Source organism: Neoarius graeffei, chromosome 1 (genome assembly GCF_027579695.1).
Source record: "Neoarius graeffei isolate fNeoGra1 chromosome 1, fNeoGra1.pri, whole genome shotgun sequence".
NCBI classification, from domain to species: Eukaryota; Metazoa; Chordata; class Actinopteri; order Siluriformes; family Ariidae; genus Neoarius; species Neoarius graeffei.
This window is the reverse complement of record NC_083569.1, coordinates 73,913,804-73,932,617: the sequence shown is the minus strand read 5'-3', so window position 1 is coordinate 73,932,617 and position 18,814 is coordinate 73,913,804. Positions and strand designations below refer to the sequence as shown.

The window sequence follows — 18,814 nt, the reverse complement described above, 5'->3', positions numbered from 1 at the left end:
CATGGACAGAACATGCAAACTCTGCACAGAAAGGCCCTCGCTGGCTGCTGGGCTCGAACCGGCAACACTGCTAACCACTCAGCTGGGATAGGATCTTGCACAGCTTGCCTGTAGAACAGGATAAGCAGCTACAGATAATGGATGGATAGTCCTCATCTCATCTCTAGCCGCTTTATCCTGTTCTACAGGGTCGCAGGCGAGCTGGAGCCTATCCCAGCTGACTACGGGTGAAAGGCGGGGTACACCCTGGACAAGTCGCCAGGTCATCACAGGGCTGACACATAGACACAGACAACCATTCACACTCACATTCACACCTACGGTCAATTTAGAGTCACCAGTTAACCTAACCTGCATGTCTTTGGACTGTGGGGGAAACCGGAGCACCCGGAGGAAACCCACGCGGACACGGGGAGAACATGCAAACTCCGCACAGAAAGGCCCTCGCCGGCCACGGGGCTTGAACCCGGACCTTCTTGCTGTGAGGCGACAGTGCTTACCACTACGCCACCATTATCTGTAGCCAGAGGTGAGCTGGAGCCTATCCCAGCTGACTACGGGCGAAAGGCGGGGTACACCCTGGACAAGTCGCCAGGTCATCACAGGGCTGACACATAGACACAGACAACCATTCACACCTACGGTCAATTTAGAGCCACCAGCGTGGGGGAAACCCACACGGACACGGCTCGAACCCATGACCTTCTTGCTGTGAGGCGACAGCGCTAACCACTACACCATAGTCCTATAACCATCATTTGAAGGATCAAAGATAGCTGATAAAGATCTGGGTTTTCAGTGCTTTCATGGCCACAATCAACATCCTGCACTGACTGAGAATAACTATCAGGTGAAATCCTGCAAAGAGAAGAGAGCTGAGAGTCAGTGAGGGTATTTCCAAAAAAGAAAAAAAAAAAACGCCCGGGAAAAGAATGGAGCAATCCTGGAATTTTTGGAAAATCGGTGCTTGTGTGTCCCCTTGAGGGGGGAGAGAGAGAGAGAGAGAGAGAGAAAGAGGCGGGGCAGTGCAAGACTCGTCCACTGAAAATAACCTGCATGGGAGAGAGAGAAAGACAGACAGACAGAGAGAGAGAGAGAAAGAGAAAGGATCTGGACTGAAACATCAAGACGGCAGGCAGGCAGGCGCGTATGGAATTAAAACTGCGCAATTTGCAAACGCCACGTTATTTATTGTGAGCCCGGTGCTGACAGCAGATCACACCATCATGTCTGATTCTGTGCCTCAACGGAGCTGCATGCGGGACTGGAGCGGCAGCACACGGATTTATTCCTCATCACAACTGAGCTGGACTTCTTTTCACAGGAGACATTGCAGTTCCTCAGTACCGGGTGCACAATGATGATGATGATGATGATGATGATTTGGGGCCTTTTTGGAAGGGATTAGAGCGCGTTGGTCGCAGTGTCACTGATGTTTGTGCATGGCCACGTTCACATCTGCTTCGATGCTAGAAGAGTGTGGGGAGAGAGGGAGAGTTGAGGTGAATAGCAGCAGTGGGAGATCAAGCCCGGGTGATTTGCATGCGGAATTGGGACTTTGAAGCCGCTGTGCTGTGCTGCGTGTCAGAAGAAACTGCGCAGTTACATTTTGCTCTCCAGGGTTCTTCTCATCGTTTGGTTTTTCAATGGGAAACCAGCCGCCGCCTCCCAGCGCAACCCTCGGCGCTTTAGCAGGTAAGAGCGACACTTTATTTACTTAAACCAAAAAATGTGCAGACGGTGTGAATGTGCAGTCGTTATACCCGCAGGCTTTTCAGGGCTCGGCATGTGACGTAACGCCGCGCGCGCGCGCTAAATACGCAGCACGTTTAAGATGAAAAAGCAACATTGTAGCAACGTTTCAGTTCCAGCCGTTTCCGCTTCGCCGGGTCGCGCGCACACCGTCATGAACGCGCATTTATATATATATATATATATATAATATCTAATCTAATCTACACGAGGCGGTGTGGGGTTCAGACTTAACACCCAGTTTGGGGTGAGATTCAAAAGTTAACCCGTCTGCCAGCAAGATGGAAACTGATGAGCTCATAACGCACTGGTGCTCAGGAAGCGAGTGGGAGTTGCGTTTTAGTTTCTGTCTCTGCGTTCGAGTGGAATCTCCCCGCGGTCATGTGTTTCAAAACATCCACACTGCCGCTTTCATGATGTCGAGCTGGACTGGGCAGAACCAGCCGTTCCCCAGTGAGACCCAGGCCTGCTCATCATCTGCACTTCACTTCACTTCACTCAGTGTCGCAGTTTATTTCCTGAAATGTCATGCGGTGAAGTTGTACGGGTTCACTGATTTTCCAGGAAGGACATTTGAATTTTTTTTTTTTTTTTCTGAGCCATGTTTTTTTTTTTTTTTCCTCTCCTCTCTCTTTCTCTCAACGTCACCGCCCCCTTTTCTTGCTGCTAGTTCCTTTTCAGCACCATTAGGGGGCGCTAAATCACCACTATTGGAGTGGCAGAGTTCTCTCTCGATCAGGGGCTAGGGCTGCGTACCTAAACGTAACATCAGGTACAGGTCCGGACCTGTACCTGAACAATTTTGGGGCTTTTCCACTACCAACGCGGCTGAGCGGGGCTGTTGGAGTTGCATTTCGACTACAACCGTGCTGGCTGGAAGTGGGTGGACACATTGGGTGGAGTTAGCGAAAGTGGGTGGACGTCACGTGATGTCGTTAGACGGCGCAAACAGTGACATGAGTGACCTTTTAAGCGGTAGTCTCACAACCCGGATAGTAAACAATAAACATGGAGTTGTTAGTGTTGCTGGTCTTGGTGCTGTGGCTTGTTGTCACTGACAACGCCAACAGATGCTGGCAAGAGCGTATAGATGGGGCGAGGCGCATAAGGCTCCAGCAAGAGAGGGAACTTCTTCAGTTCCTTCTCGATGAAGACGACGAGGACACAGACCGTCGAGATTTTTCTGAATGTGCTACTCAGCCACAACACAGAGAAACATGTGTCTCCACGATGGACCACTGGCTGGCCTTTTCTCGCTTGGGTTGGTCTTCCATCTTCTAGTTTTCTGATCTTCTTCTTCTGGGTTTGCGGTGTTTACAGATCCCAGCGTGCTCGCGGGGCGTGTGTGGGCATGTGAGGACACTCCTCCTCACCAATCAGTGCACAGGGGAGTGTCTCCTCACGCCCCCAGCCCCACTCGGCTCGGTTGGGCTCACTTCAGCCCCACTCCAAAACCGTGTGAGTTTTGGGTGCTGAGTAGGGCTGAAGTGAGCTCAATCGTGCTGCTCTGAGGTAGTCGAAACGCGAGCCGTGTTGGGCTGAAGTGAGCTGAAAAAGGGTAGTGGAAAAGGGCCATTTGACAAATTCTTCTGAACTTCTTCAATAATGACAGAAACATTAATAAACTGTTGACAACTTGTCAGTATCTTTATTCAAAGAAAACCGAACATAACTAGGTTTCCTACCTCGCTTCTCAGTCACCCGATAGACCCTTTTCAGTCACGTGACCTTCGTAAACGCGACCGCCATTTTGGACATGTAGTGGACTTCGGCTCGAATCAGTTTGAATGCGAGGAAGGCGACAAACGAAAAACATAAAAGAAAAAGGAGCGAGATGCAGAAAACACCTTCACTATCCAGCGACGTAGGGCATTTACAGGGCGAGCAGAGGGAGAGGTATTTGCAAAAATTGAGGTTAGCAGGCTTAGAGAACGACGTTTACCTGCTTCCACCAGGATTGTTCACTGACGTACGGAAGTACACGAAGCCCTCGTCTTTACCTGACTTCGGCCCACATGATCTGTATACCTATGTCGTTAAAAACCCATCGCCATACACATACCCGCCAACGTCCGAGGTTCCGGAGCGCGCTCCGGCTTGCTCCAGGAGTGCTCCGGCCGAGGTTACGGAGCGCGCTCCGGCTTGCTCCGGAGCAAGCCGGAGCGCGCTGCTTAATTTGAGGGGGAGCAAGCCGGAGCGCGCTCCGGAACCTCGGACGTTGGCTCCGGCAGCTATTTATACTGGATCCGGTGTAAATAGCTGCCGGATCATAATTACAGTAAACTAGTAAATCCAGTAAAGGAAAAACTTGAGACTGAAAGGTTTTAACAGTCATCCAAATGACTGAACGTAAACATTGCTACAGTAACATACCAGCTACTTGTTGACATTAGCTAGTCAACAATAGCTACTACAGAAGAACAAAGAGGTTACAATGGGTTATTTTAGCCTATTTGGTTACACACTTGCCGCCACAGAATGTTAACAGCAATGTAATGCCTTTTCTGGCTAATTTTATTCGTCTTACCGCCAACAAAGTGGTCACTGCACAAGCATTGGTATGCCGAGGGCTGCCAGTCTTTCCTGTTAATGGCCGCTATCCATCTTCTCCGTCGGGATCCGATAAAATGATAAACCTTGCCTTGTTTGTTGATGGTTACTACATCCAGGTGCACAACAATATAGTGGCATGATGGAAGTCTTGCTGAAAGTAAAAGCTTTCTTTGCTGCCATTCCTCAATGTTGGCTGTGGTAAACTACTGGTAGTACACGTCCAAAATGGCGGCCGCATTTGTCATGACGTCACGTGAAAAGGGTCTATAGTTAACTTGGGACAAAAAGTCATAAGTTGTCTCACAGCGAGAAGTGACTACACTAGAGTACTACAGACTACACGCAGTCCGCGGCCTTTAACTTGCGCGGCAAAATTACACAAAGCAGCAAAGGCCGCCAATGCCAGCAAAGGAAAAATGGCTGACCTGCTTTTGAGTCTTTTTGACCAATCAGAACGCTGGATCAGCCAAGCTCTCGCAATGTCTCGTGAGACTGTGGCGAGAGGATCTCAAATCAAAGATAGCTCTGATTTCAAGTTTCAGTGCGGCATTTTACGTCTTTTCCAGTGCTAAATTTTTGTCTTTGTGGTAGGATTTACGCATCTTCAGTCACAAAATAAGCAGATACTTGGTGTGAATTTATATCGGTACAGTACCGGTACTTCATGATCCGGTATTTTGGACCTGTACCGAATCGATTTTCACGGTACAGTACCGGTACACAGCCCTATCAGGGACGTCACTAGGAATTAAGCTTTACTGGGGCACTGGCCCCCCCACACAATGCACCTTAACGTTCCTGTCCCCAACCTATGCAAAGTGGATAATTCTCATGCTCTCGTGGATGAAGTTATGCGAGGAATAGGCCAACGAGACGGAAAACACATCCCAGTCCCCAAAAAATTTATTGTTGGCATTTGGGCTTTTAATGCATGCTGATGCTAAACATGTCACCTCAACTCTCACGATTCACGAACTTAGCTGGTTAGTTATGACTGACGAGCACATAGCCTACACCCTTAACCTTACCTCTCTCACCCTCCTCACCGGTCACTGTTTCCCTGCCCCGTCTCTGCTTCGTGAGAAGAATTGTCTGATATCCATCTGGAAAAGTAATTTAATATCGTTTAATTCGATGTAGTTTAATGGGTTTGTTAGAATATGGTTTGCTTAGTTTTGTTGCAAAAACTTCGCGCTACCTTAACTCATCCAGAGCCCGTTCTCTGACTCATCCAAAGAGTAGACTCATCTCTCCAGTAGGCTAAACGGACTCATGGCACACCGCACGCACGCTATGCTTACAGTGAGAATCTTCCAGACCAATCAGAAAATTAGTTAGAAAGAAGAGGCGATAGAAGTTTGAAACACACTCTGTCCTACAACTTACAGTAGATAAATGATCTGCCAAAGAAACTAGTTTGTTACGAAAATCGTTCAACATTTTCTTACTGGGGCACAGCTGATTTTTACTGGGGCACATGCCCCAGTAAAAAAAGGCCTAGTGACGCCCCTGATCTCGATTGGCTATGTTTAATCAGATTGTATTGATTATCGAGAGAGACCCTTCGTATTTCAATGGGTGGAAAAGGTATTACTTTTTTACGGCCACATTGGACGGCACGGTGGTGTAGTGGTTAGCATGGTTGCCTCCAGCGGCCGGCGAGGGCCTTTCTGTGTGGAGTTTGCATGTTCTCTCCGTGTCTGCGTGGGTTTCCTCCGGGTGCTCCGGTTTCCCCCACAGTCCAAAGATATGCGGTTAGGTTAATAAAAGCTGAGGTGCCCTTCCCAACTGCTCCCCGCAGAGCATTTTTTAAGGATTTTCCACTAGGACACCAACTGGTCTGGGCAATACAATCACAGGCCCCAGAGTCCATGCGACTGCACCGCTGCGGCATATTCTGTGATGCAAAATGGTTCACCAATCACCATACAGACAAACACACTACAGTGACTACACAGCTATCAAGAGCGATTACCAAGCACAAATGCTATGTCAAAGACACTCAAAATTACACAGTAATGACATCGGATTCTGACATCAGCCATCTCAGGCCAAGTTTACATTAGACCGTATCTGTCTCGTTTTCTTTGCGGATGCACTGTCCGTTTACATTAAACCGCCTGGAAACGCCGGGAAACGGGAATCCGCCAGGGTCCACGTATTCAATCCAGATCGTGTCTGGTCCGGTGCTGTGTAAACATTGAGAATACGCGGATACGCTGTGCTGAGCTCTAGCTGGCGTCGTCATTGGATAACGTCACTGTGACATCCACCTTCCTGATTCGCTGGCGTTGGTCATGTGACGCGACTGCTGAAAAACGGCGCGGACTTCCGCCTTGTATCACCTTTCATTAAAGAGTATAAAAGTATGAAAATACTGCAAATACTGATGCAAATACTGCCCATTGTGTAGTTATGATTGTCTTTAGGCTTGCCATCCTTCCACTTGCAAGTGGTAAGTGATATGCGCTGGGATCACACACACAGCGGCTCAGTCCCGAATCACTGCTCGTGTGCTTCACTCGCGCGCTCTGTGAGCTGCGCAGGGCCGGAGTGCGCACCCTCCAGAGGGCACTCGCTGTTCAGGGCGGAGTGATTTGGAGCGCAGGATGCCTGCGGAGCCGAGCGTATCCGTGTATTGGTGTTGCTGTGTGCACGCGAATCGTGTATTGGTGTTGCTGTGTGCACGCTAATCGTTTTAAAAACGTTAATCTGATGATCCGCTGATACGGTCTAATGTAAACGTGGGCTCAGTAACCAAATTTTAGTTTTGTTTTTCTTAACCAACATGATCTTGTGTGTATATCTTATAACATAGATCTAAGTTTTCCTTGTTAAATGTATACTTACATGGTACTTGGTTAATTAATTGCAACTGATTGAACCAAATGATAAGACATAACTTGGTTTAAAATTTGGTCTCCCAGTGAAGCTGGTTTGGCATTGACTAGGAGACCAAATCTGGCCACTGGGAGACCATGTTAAAAAATGCTCTGGCTCCCCGGGCGCTGTTAGCATGGCTGCCCAGTGCTCTGGGTATATGTGTGTGTTCACTGCTTCAGATGGGTTAAATGCAGAGAGGAAATTTCACAGATGTGTGATGAATAAAGTTGTGCTTGCTTTCTTCTTTCTTTTACATTCAAATTGTAATCAGCGGGCAGCACAGTGGTGTAGTGGTTAGCACTATCGCCTCACAGCAAGCGGCCGGCGAGGGCCCTTTCTGTGCGGAGTTTGCATGTTCTCCCCGTGTCTGTGTGGGTTTCCTCCGGGTGCTCCGGTTTCCCTCACAGTCCAAAGACATGCAGTTAGGTTGACATGGGGCAGCCTTGGGCTGAGGTGCCCTTGAGCAAGGTACCTGACCCCTAACTGCTCCCCGGGCGCTCTGGGTGTGTGTGTGAGTGTGTGTGTGTGTGTTCACTGCTTCAGATGGGTTAAATGCAGAGGATGAATTTCACTGTGCTTGAAGTGTGCATGTGACAAATAAAGGTTTCTTCTCTTTTCTTTGCATAGGCTTCCAGTAGATATTGTTAATATAGAGGATAACATACAATTTAAGGCCGCTTTACGTGATCACCTCATTGAAAATGGAAGGTGGTTTTAGGAAAATTTTAAATTATATAATTTATAGCCTTGAAATTTTATTTATTTTATTAATTTATTTTATAAGTTTTATATGACTTGTATTTGTTTTGTTTTATATTGATTTGATGCATTTAAATACGCTTTATCAATTAATAAAGTAGAAGTAGATTCAACTAAACATTTTTTTTTTTTTCCCTCTGCCTACCTTCTCACTTTAGAAGAAGAATTTGATTCAGCACACACTTGTGAAATTCCCCTCTGCATTTAACCCATCTGAAGCAGTGAGCGCACACACATATACCCAGAGCACTGGGCAGCCATGCTAACTGCCTGGGGAGCGGTTGGGAGTTAAGAAGAAGAAGAAATCTTTATTTGTCACATGCACACTTCAAGCACAGTGAGATTCATCCTTTGCATTGAACCCATCTGAAGCAATGAACACATGCGCGCGCACACCCAGAGCAGTGGGCAGCCATACTACAGCGCCCAGGGAGCAGTCAGGGGTTAGGTATCTTGCTGAAGGCCACCCCATGTTAACCTAACTGCATGTCTTTGGACTGTAGGGGAAACCCTCGCAGACACGGGGAGAACATGCAAACTCCACACAGAAAGGCCTTCGCTGGCCACTGGGCTCGAACCCAGAACCTTCTTTCTGTGAGGTGACAGTACTAACCACTACACCACCATGTCGCCGTTCTTCTTCTAAGTACCTTGCTCAAGGGCACTTCAGCCCAAGACCACTGCATGTCTTTGGACTGTAGGGGAAACCCTTGCAGGCATGTGGGAGAACATGCAAACTCCACACAGAAAGGCCCTCGCTGGCCACTGGGCTCGAACCCAGAACCTTCTTGCTGTGAGGTGGCAGTGCTAACCACTACACCACCATGTCGCCATTCTTCTTCTTCTTCTTCTTCTTCTTCTAAGTACCTTGCTCAAGGGCACTTCAGCCCAAGGCCACCCCATGTTAACCTGACTGCCTTTGAACTGTGGGGGGGAACCCTCACAGACATGGGGAGAACATGCAAACTCCATACAGAAAGGCCTTTGCTGGCCATTGGGCTCGAACCCAGAACCTTCTTGCTGTGAGGCAACAGTGCTAACCACTACACCACCGTGCCTCGCTCAAGGGCACCTCAGCCCAAGGCTGTCCTATATTAACCTAACCGCATGTCTTTGAACTGTGGAGGAAACCCACGCAGACACGGGGAGAACATGCAAACTCCGCACAGAAAGACCCCCGCTGGCCGCTGGGCTCAAACCCAGAACCTTCTTGCTGTGAGGCGACCATGCTAACCACTTACACCACTGTGCCGCAACTCTCAAGCTTTATGATTTATATACACTGCCTGGCTGAAATAAAGTCATCAATTGGACTTAAAAGCTTTTGATTGGATAATTACTCCAGTGATTTAATATGTCACATATCGTGAGCCTAATAGCATAATTGCCTAAGTCATATTTGAATGTTTTCGGAAAACAAGAAAAAACACAATTTATAGCAAGCGCATTGGTATTTTTTATTGATTTTGTAACAGCAAGTCCAACAAGATGTGTGAACAAGTTTGCAAAAAAAAAAAAGACATCATCGATTGCATAACAAATAAAAGTGACTTAGGCAGACTGTGCCATGACTTAGGCAACTTTTCTCTTACATATAACATAGAAAAGTAGTTTTACTTTCCTAAACATAACCAAGTTGTGTTACTTGTTTAACCTTAACGAAAGTCCTACTCAGGTGCTGTGTGAACTCGTTTTCACACTGTCTATTGATGAGGGAGGTTGTCATAGTACTGGTGGACCACTCTTGGTAGTACTGGTTTCATTGCCTGCAAGTCATTGAATTTCCTGAGAGTAATTGGCAATTGGGCAGGAAAGGGTGGGACCCAGTGGAGCGGTTCTTCGGGGATGCTGAGTCGCTGAGGTAGGTCCTCCCAGTCAGACTCAAAATCCAACTTGTGCCGGATTCGACCATCTGCCAAGTACTGGAGAGCCCGAAGGTCATGGAGTGTGGGGTCACCAACTTTTCTGCCTGGTCGAATGTTGGTGACATAGGCCCCAGATAACTTCATGAAGTCATTGTGGTATAGCTGGGTCACCTTGTATGGGGATGGATACAAACGTGCAGTCTCAAAGATGACAATGTAATCACGTGGAGTGTGAATATCTTTGATGGTACGCCGTTCAACGAGGCTATGCATGGAGTCACATTCCATTTGTGCGTCAAAAATGCCTAAGTCAAAGAGATGACTAAGGCAGATAGTGATTTTGGACTCTAAAATGCGTTCTGATAGGCTGAGGACATAGGCAATAAGGCAGGGTGATGCAGCAGTGGTAGGAGAGTAAAGTTAGGCAGATATCACAATTTGGCCAAAAAATGATTTGGGCAATTATGTTATTAGGCTAACGATATGGAGGACACGTGAATACCCAAAGTCGTGTTCTATGGAGAGCTATGCCAGGACAAACGTGACAGAGGGGCCCCATGAAAGTGCTTCAAGGACCAGCTGAAGCACCAGCTTAGTGCAGCTGGCATCCCCGATAAGAACTGGGAGAGCATCACCAGTGACGGAGACAAATGGGGTGCAACATCAAAGCGAGGAGCTGAGGCCTTTGAAAAAGCAAGGGATGAAGCAGCAGAGGAGAAACGTAGTTGGAGGAAAGCTCTAGCCGCTAGCAGACCCCCTGCCCAAGGATTCTCATGCCCTTTGTGTGTGCGCCAAAGTGTGCTGTTCAAGGATCGGCCTTCACGGTCATCAGAAGGTATGCCGTCAGAGATTTTCTTCCCAGTGATCCTAGGATACGAGGAATTGGCCATCATTTTCAATACGTTTCAGCTGGCGACAATTGTTTTAACCCTAACTGATGCAGTGAGTAGCTTCTCCTTTCTTAAACAACCATGGCAGAAAATGTATCCCGTGCGTGTGGAAAAGATGTTACTGTGTTTTCAGAAGGGTCAAATTATTGGCCTGCATCAACCAAAGCAAAGAAACATACTAAGGAGATGACTGAAATGATTTGAGGAGTTAAGATCTGTCCAACACATTTATTAAAGCCTGGAAGGATAGTGATGAACTGTCAACTTCATGGAAAAAAATGTGGTCGGAAAAAAATCTTGACTGACTGCGATCAGACATCACTGAAACACTCATACCCCTTTTCCACCAAATCAGTTCCAGGGCTGGTTCGGGGCCAGTGCTGGTGCTGGTTCACAACTCGTTCAACTTGCGAGCCAGCTGAGAACCAGTTTGCTTTTCCATAGCTCGCGGTGCTAAAGGAAGCCACGTCATTACGTCGCTGTATACGTCAGTTACGTCGCTACGTTTGCATAAACCTTGGCACGAATATCGAAGCAAAAACAATGCGGAAGAAGAAGCAGCAGCAACAATAATAATAATAATGGATGACTTCGCGTTTGTACAGCTGCTGCTTCTCGTCGCTTAAAAATGGCGATCTTTCGCGGTCTTGTTATTGTTGTTGGTCTTAACAACTCCGCCCCCCCGCTGACGTAAGCGGTTCTTCCCTCTGGCCCAGGAGAGAGTTGGTGCTAGCCTGGAACCGGTTTTTCTGGCCCCAGAGCCAGTTCTTTGTCAGTGGAAACAGAAAACCCAGTTCCAAACTAAGCACTGGCCCCGAACCAGCCCTGGAACTGCTTTGGTGGAAAAGGGGCATCAGTGAAGTCGAATTGTAAGAGGAAAAACGGTAGAACTCACGGCTATGTTTAATAGTGAAAGTTAAGAGCATTTCCACATGTACAATATGATATGAACTCGCAGGATTGGAACTAAACAGCTGTGTGTCCATAAGAAAACCACTTGTTCGTGAGACTAATCAGGAAAAAAAAAAGGCTTCAGTTTGCTCGGGAACACAAAGATTGGACTCTGGAGCAATGGGAAAAGGTCATGTGGTCTGATGAGTCCAGATTGACCCTATTCCTGAGTGATGGGTGTGTCAGGGTAAGAAGGGAAGCTCATGAAGCGATGCATCTATCCATCATGCACAGTGATCACTGTACAAGTCTCTGGAGGCAGTGTTATGATCTGGGGTTGCTTCAGTTGGTCAGGTCGAGGCTCCGCAACGTTATGGGGCAAGAAAATTTAAAGTCAGCTGATGACTTGAATGTACCGAATGACCAAGTTATCACATCACTGGATTTTTCTTCCCTGATCAAAAATATTAAGGCTCGTGTTGTGAAAAAGTGGTTCAGGAAGTCCCCCCCCCGTCCTGACACCTTGTAGGCCAATTGTTCTGTCAGTTGCCAGCCTCTTACGAGGCTCTCTCTGTCTACCGAGAGCACACTTAATCTACTGCCAGCTTGCTAGATCTGTTGCAGCTTCACAACCATTCACACTGGTCAATTTAGAGCCACCAGTTAACTGCATGTCTTTGGACTGTGGGGGAAACCGGAGCACCCGGAGGAAACCCACGGGGAGAACATGCAAACTCCGCACAGAAAGGCCCTCGCCGGCCACAGGGCTCGAACCCAGGACCTTCTTGCTGTGAGGTGACAGCACTAACCACTACACCACCGTGCCACCTTCAGGAAGTGTAAGGAATCATTTTCATACACAAATTGGCCACCACAGAGTTCCGACCTTAACGTTGTTGGATGTGCTGGAGAAGACTTTAAAGAGTGGTTCAACTCCTGTCATCAGTACTAGATCTCGGTGAAACATTTATTTCCATCCAGAGATGTATTAATGTTACAAGGCTGCATAAGGTTGTTGAAACAAAGTCATGGCAAATGTGTGCTACAATCAAAGCTCAAGGTGGTCCAAAGAAATCTTACACTACGTTCACACTGCAAGGCTTAATGCTTAATTCCGATTTTTTTTGTGAAATCCGATTTTTTTGTGAGGTCGTTCACATTAACAAATATATGCGACTTGTATGTGATCCTCAGTATGAACGAAAAGCAACCTAAAAGTGTTCCGCATGCGCATTGCAGGATACGACGACGTCACACGCAGTGAGCATGGCCAGTGTTTACGGAAGTAACCTAAAGTTTCCTGTGTATGACAGTAGCCAGCATGGAGTACCTGGCGATGAGGCAGTTGTTGCGACGGAGCCAGAACATGCACAATAGCCTGATGTTAAGGAGGAGGTTGAGAAGGAAGAGGGCAAGGGTTTTGGTTCAGGCGTTCTGCGGGGTAGTGACTGCAACCTCCGTTCAAAGGAACATCAAAGCCATGTTGTTGTAACTTTTTTTGAGAGACCCGCCGCCTACTTCAGCGCAGAATAGTGACGTTTGTGGCTTGTTGATGACGTGTAAGTCGGATGAATGCGACCTGGCGGTTCAGACTGAAGTCGCATATGAAAAGAGCGGATAGGAATCGGAATTAGGACCACATATCCAAACGGCCTGGGTCGGATTTGAAAAAATCGGATCCGTGTCGTTCATATTGTCAATAAAAGATTGGATACAGGTCACATATGGGCGAAAAAATCGGATTTGAGTCACTTCAGCCTGCAGTGTGAACGTAGTGTTAGTGTGTGACTTTTTTGCCTGGGAAGTGTATATTCCTTATCAATGCATTAAGGCTATTATTTAGTATTGTTATAACACATTTAAAATCTTTAATCCAGAAGGTAGATACCGTATAAGGTATATGTAAGACAGACAAAATTAGGTTTAAGAATCATCAGCAATATCCACTAGATGGTGCCACTTGCATGGGCAAAAAAAAACCCCATTAAATTCCTCCAGTGTGTTTGCATTCTGTAGAACTAAAGCCGTTTTTAGAAAATTCACATCAGTAATTTTATATATGTTGCTTTAATTGTCTATATAATTCTCCTTGCATAGGATTTAAAGTGTTTTGTAAACTGCACTTGTGGTTATGAGGTCAAATGTCATAAAACATAATTAATAAGCTTTTTCATCTACTCATGAGAAGAGTTACTCGGGCGACACAGCACAAGGTGGAGCGTAAGTATTTGATTCCTGAGACGACAGACTGTCTTTTACCTGAAACTAATTTAACTGCCCCTCTTTCCACAGCTGACGGTGGGCCAGCATGGTTAAACTGTAGCTGGTCGAGATGAGAATGGCTCCGGATGAAAACCTCCATCAGACACGGTGTCCAAGCAGTCAGTCAGTAAATGTGATCAAAAGCTGCACTTGGAGGAAACATGAGCATGGAAAGTGCTCAGGATGGAGTTACACAGGTGATCTTTGAGTCTCACTTTAAACTTTCAAAGTGTTCAGTGTTTCACTAATGTTTCCAGAACGATGATAAACCCGTTTAAACATCCTACAAGCCTGATGTTTCCTTTTGATCTTTGCGTACACAGGCATCAGTATTACTTCTAGGTGTTATGCGTTGGTATTGATTTTAAGGTGGTGCTGATTAGGGCGAAGGAAATTTCACTACGTTCACACTGCAGGCCGAAGTGACTCAAATCCGATTTTTTTCGCCCATATGTGACCTGTATCCGATCTTTTATTGACAATATGAACAAAACGGGCGGCACGGTGGTGTAGTGGTTAGCGCTGTCACCTCACAGCAAGAAGGTCCTGGGTTCGAGCCCCGGGGCCGGCGAGGGCCTTTCTGTGTGGAGTTTGCATGTTCTCCCCGTGTCCGCGTGGGTTTCCTCCGGGTGCTCCGGTTTCCCCGACAGTCCAAAGACATGCAGGTTAGGTTAACTGGTGACTCTAAATTGACCGTAGGTGTGAGTGTGAATGGTTGTCTGTGTCTGTGTCAGCCCTGTGATGACCTGGCGACTTGTCCAGGGTGTACCCTGCCTTTCGCCCGTAGTCAGCTGGGATAGGCTCCAGCTTGCCTGCGACCCTGTAGAAGGATAAAGCGGCTAGAGATAATGAGATGAGATGAATGACACAGATCCGATTTTTTCAAATCCGACCCAGGCCGTTTGGATATGTGGTGCTAATTCCGATTCCTATCCGCTCTTTTCATATGCGACTTCAGTCTGAACCGCCAGGTCGGATTCATCCGACTTACACGTCATCAACAAGCCACAAACGTCACTATTCTGCGCTGAAGTAGGCACCGGGTCTCTCAAAAAAAGTTACAACAACATGGCGCATGACATCAATGCGACTCCGCACCCACACGTTCCTTTGAACGGAGGTTGCAGTCACTACCCCGCAGAACGCCTGAGCCAAAACCCTTGCCCTCTTCCTTCTCAACCTCCTCCTTAACATCAGGCTATTGTGCATGTTCTGGCTCCGTCGCAACAACTGCATCATCGCCAGGTACTCCATGCTGGCTACTGTCATACACAGGAAACTTTAGGTTACTTCCGTAAACACTGGCCATGCTCACTGCGTGTGACGTCGTCGTATCCTGCAATGCGCATGCGGAACACTTTTAGGTCGCTTTTCGTTCATACTGAGGATCACATACAAGTCGCATATATTTGTTAATGTGAACGACCTCACAAAAAAATCGGAATTGAGCATTAAGCCTTGCAGTGTGAACGTAGTGTTTGTCACTTTGGTTGAATTCATCTGTCATTTCTGTGAACGTGACTAAGATTTCTCTTATTTCATGTAAATCTTCATACCATTGTTAAGACTCTAAGTACACAGCTGTGTTCATAAGGAACAAAACCTACGACACAGGAATATTTGGAAAAACGGAAAGAGGAAGGCAGATCAGCGTTTCCAGATTCGCTATTGGGCAGCGAATACCAATAAACTACTATTTTGCTGAAAAAGGGCAGCATGGGGATGGTGGCAGGTAGCGTTGTTGCCTCACAGCGCCAGAGGCCCCGGTTTAGTCTTGAGCTCGGGTTACTGTCTGTGTGGAGTTCTGCATGTTCTCCCCGTGTCCGTGTCTGTTTTCCAGTTTCCTCCCTCCAGTAGGTGAATTGGCTCCACTTGGTGTGAATGTGCGTGTGCATGGTGCTCTGTGATGAACTGGTGACCCATTCAGAGTGTAGACTCCAGATCTACCATGACCACAAACTATGTTTACTAAAATGATTCAGGGTTCTCTAGTTTTCAAAAATAAAAGGTGGTGGCGGGGGTTTGAAGCTGACGGACTTTGGGCTTTTTTTGACAGTGAAACTGGCCAATAAATGGATAGGAAATGCTAAATCGTTGTTAAAATCTCATCTCGTTATCTCTAGCCGCTTTATCCTGTTCTACAGGGTTGCAGGCAAGCTGGAGCCTATCCCAGCTGACTACGGGTGAAAGGCGGGGTACACCCTGGACAAGTCGCCAGGTCATCACAGGGCTGACACATAGACACAGACAACCATTCACATTCACACCTATGGTCAATTTAGAGTCACCAGTTAACCTAACCTGCATGTCTTTGGACTGTGGGGGAAACCGGAGCACCCGGAGGAAACCCACGCGGACACGGGGAGAACATGCAAACTCCGCACAGAAAGGCCCTCGCCGGCCACGGGGCTCGAACCCGGACCTTCTTGCTGTGAGGCGACAGCGCTAACCACTACACCACCGTGCCGCCCCGTTCTTAAAATCATTTTACAAAAAATTAACACATTCTTACTGTACATATCATCTTTATTGTCAATGTGAGACTTATTTGACATTTCAGTTGAGACTGATGTGCCTGTTGCGCATCCCTGAATTAATTGTTTTTTTCTGCGTGTGAAAAATAAATGAACTTCCATGCATAAACAAAATACCCAATTACAATAAATGCATACGTTTTTTACAATACACATAATTGGGTGGAACCACTCCAATCCATGCACGAGCTGGTGTGCGTGCCCGAGACCGGCACTACAAAGCCACCTCGGCCTCCGTAGTTTGGGTCCTTTGACCCAGGAACCCGGAAGTCCTGCAGTAAACACAGTGAAGCAACGGGAAAATGCAGCTCTCGCCTACACAATCACAGATGCGTAAAATAAAAGACCTGAACTTGTGTGTGTGCTGTTACATGATTACTGTAACTATGTACGTTCAGAAGAGACGATAGATAAGCGTAACTGTCGCATAATAACGCTACAAGCAACCTGCGTGTGCAGCCGAAAAGTTATTTAGCTGCTGGCTAGCTGCAGCTTGTAGCTTCCAGCGTTACTATGTGTCAGTATAGTGTAATGTGTTGTGGTGTAGTGTAACGCAGGGATTAGACCTCAGTCTGCACAGCTCTGTCACAATCTGTATGCAGCCGGCCGGATGGTTTTCTATTGCAATCGCGTGGCCACTTCAGGTAGCCCCGTATGCATTCGTTTAATGGTCTTCTGCATGTTAAATTATAATAAAGCGAATACTTTACGATTTATTTGGTATACGGATGAAGTTACAGGGTTTTTTTTGGGGGGGGTTGGCCAAAGGAAGGGTGGCAGGCCAGAATTATAACATGGCGGTGCGCCACTTTAAAAGCACCAGTGGAGAATACTGTGACTTAATTAACTATTTACATAGGGGCAGCACGGTGGTGTAGTGGTTAGCGCTGTCGCCTCACAGCAAGAAGGTCCGGGTGGGTTCGAGCCCCGTGGCCAGCGAGGGCCTTTCTGTGCGGAGTTTGCATGTTCTCCCCGTGTCCGCGTGGGTTTCCTCCGGGTGCTCCGGTTTCCCCCACAGTCCAAAGACATGCAGGTTAGGTTAACTGGTGACTCTAAATTGAGCGTAGGTGTGAATGTGAGTGTGAATGGTTGTCTGTGTCTATGTGTCAGCCCTGTGATGACCTGGCGACTTGTCCAGGGTGTACCCCGCCTTTCACCCGTAGTCAGCTGGGATAGGCTCCAGCTTGCCTGCGACCCTACACAGGATAAGTGGTTACAGATGATGGATGGATGGAACTATTTACATTGCATTACATTCATGGCATTTGGCAGACGCTGTTATCCAGAGCGACGTATAATATACCTAGAGCAGCCTGGGGAGCAGTTGGGGGTTAGGTGTCTTGCTCAAGGGCACTTCAGCCATTTCTGTTTGTCCAGAGAATCGAACCGGTGACCTTTTGGTCCCAAAGCTGCTTCTCAGTCTGTGGTAACCGAGCTTTTGAGGTTGTCGCCTCCAAATTGTGGAATGTCCTGCCCACCCATCTCAGGTTTGCTGTCTCTGTGGACTGTTTTAAAAGGCAGTTGAAGACTCGCTTGTTTAAAAAAAGCATTTGGGTAAACTCCTGGCTAATTGCTCCTTATGCACTTTTGTGTATTATTTATTTTACTGTGATTGTATTTATGTATTATCTCTATTTTTATTTGCCCTTGTAAAGCACTGTGACCTTTTTTTTTTTTTGGTCTGTGAAAAGCACCATATAAATAAATTTAATTTATTGACTGACTGACTTACTTCTAACCATTAGGCCATGGCTTCCCCCATTTAGAAGATGAAAATGTACTGGGGTTATTAGTGCTCATTATGTCAGAAATGGTCAGCTGCACGAGCCAGAATCTGTGCTTGCACGTGTTACTAATTTCAAATTCAACTGGCCCTTAAAAAAGGAGCAAATGCAAGTGAAACGCGTGCATTGTGGAATAAATATCAAATCCTTACGTCAGTATTATAACACACCAAAATCATAACATCTGTGACATTTATACTGCTGTTATTATGAACAGTATTATATTGATCGCCACTACTTTGAAAAAGCGTCCCTTCATAGCAACAGCTGCTCCTAAAGGCCAGTTTATACGTCTGCATAGAGTCTGTGGCGTAGGTACAGCAGCGACACTTGCGCAGGGTGAAGTATTTATACTTGCACCGAAGACAAGCATGTCCTCTAGGACAGCGTTTCTCAACCACTGGGCCGTGAAGCGCCATTTTTTTTTTTTTTTTCCCCAGGCTGAAAGCAATTTTTTTTACTTGTAGTAGGGTACAATTGCTGGATTGCATCTGATGCCACATCCGCCTCATTAAGTTACGGTCACACTCCAGCTCCCGATGGGTTATCGATGAAAATAAGGCATTTTGGTGGCGATATACACGTGAGCTAAAAGTTGTGGTCATACAGCAGGTGAACACTTGACTGTCGCACTTTTGCGC

General features: G+C 46.9%; 1 protein-coding gene across 4 annotated transcripts in view; it reads left to right on the top strand.

The window, feature by feature from the left end:
- The first annotated feature begins 1,074 nt into the window (after nt 1–1,074).
- Nucleotides 1,075–18,814, top strand: part of kdm6ba (lysine (K)-specific demethylase 6B, a) — a 166,259-nt gene continuing 148,519 nt past the window's right edge. For all 4 annotated transcript variants that reach the window (XM_060924546.1, XM_060924502.1, XM_060924612.1 and 1 more), the window contains exons 1-2: nt 1,075–1,695; nt 13,886–14,052. The gene's annotated coding sequence lies outside the window, so the exon portion shown is untranslated. The remainder of the gene's footprint in view (nt 1,696–13,885; nt 14,053–18,814) is intronic.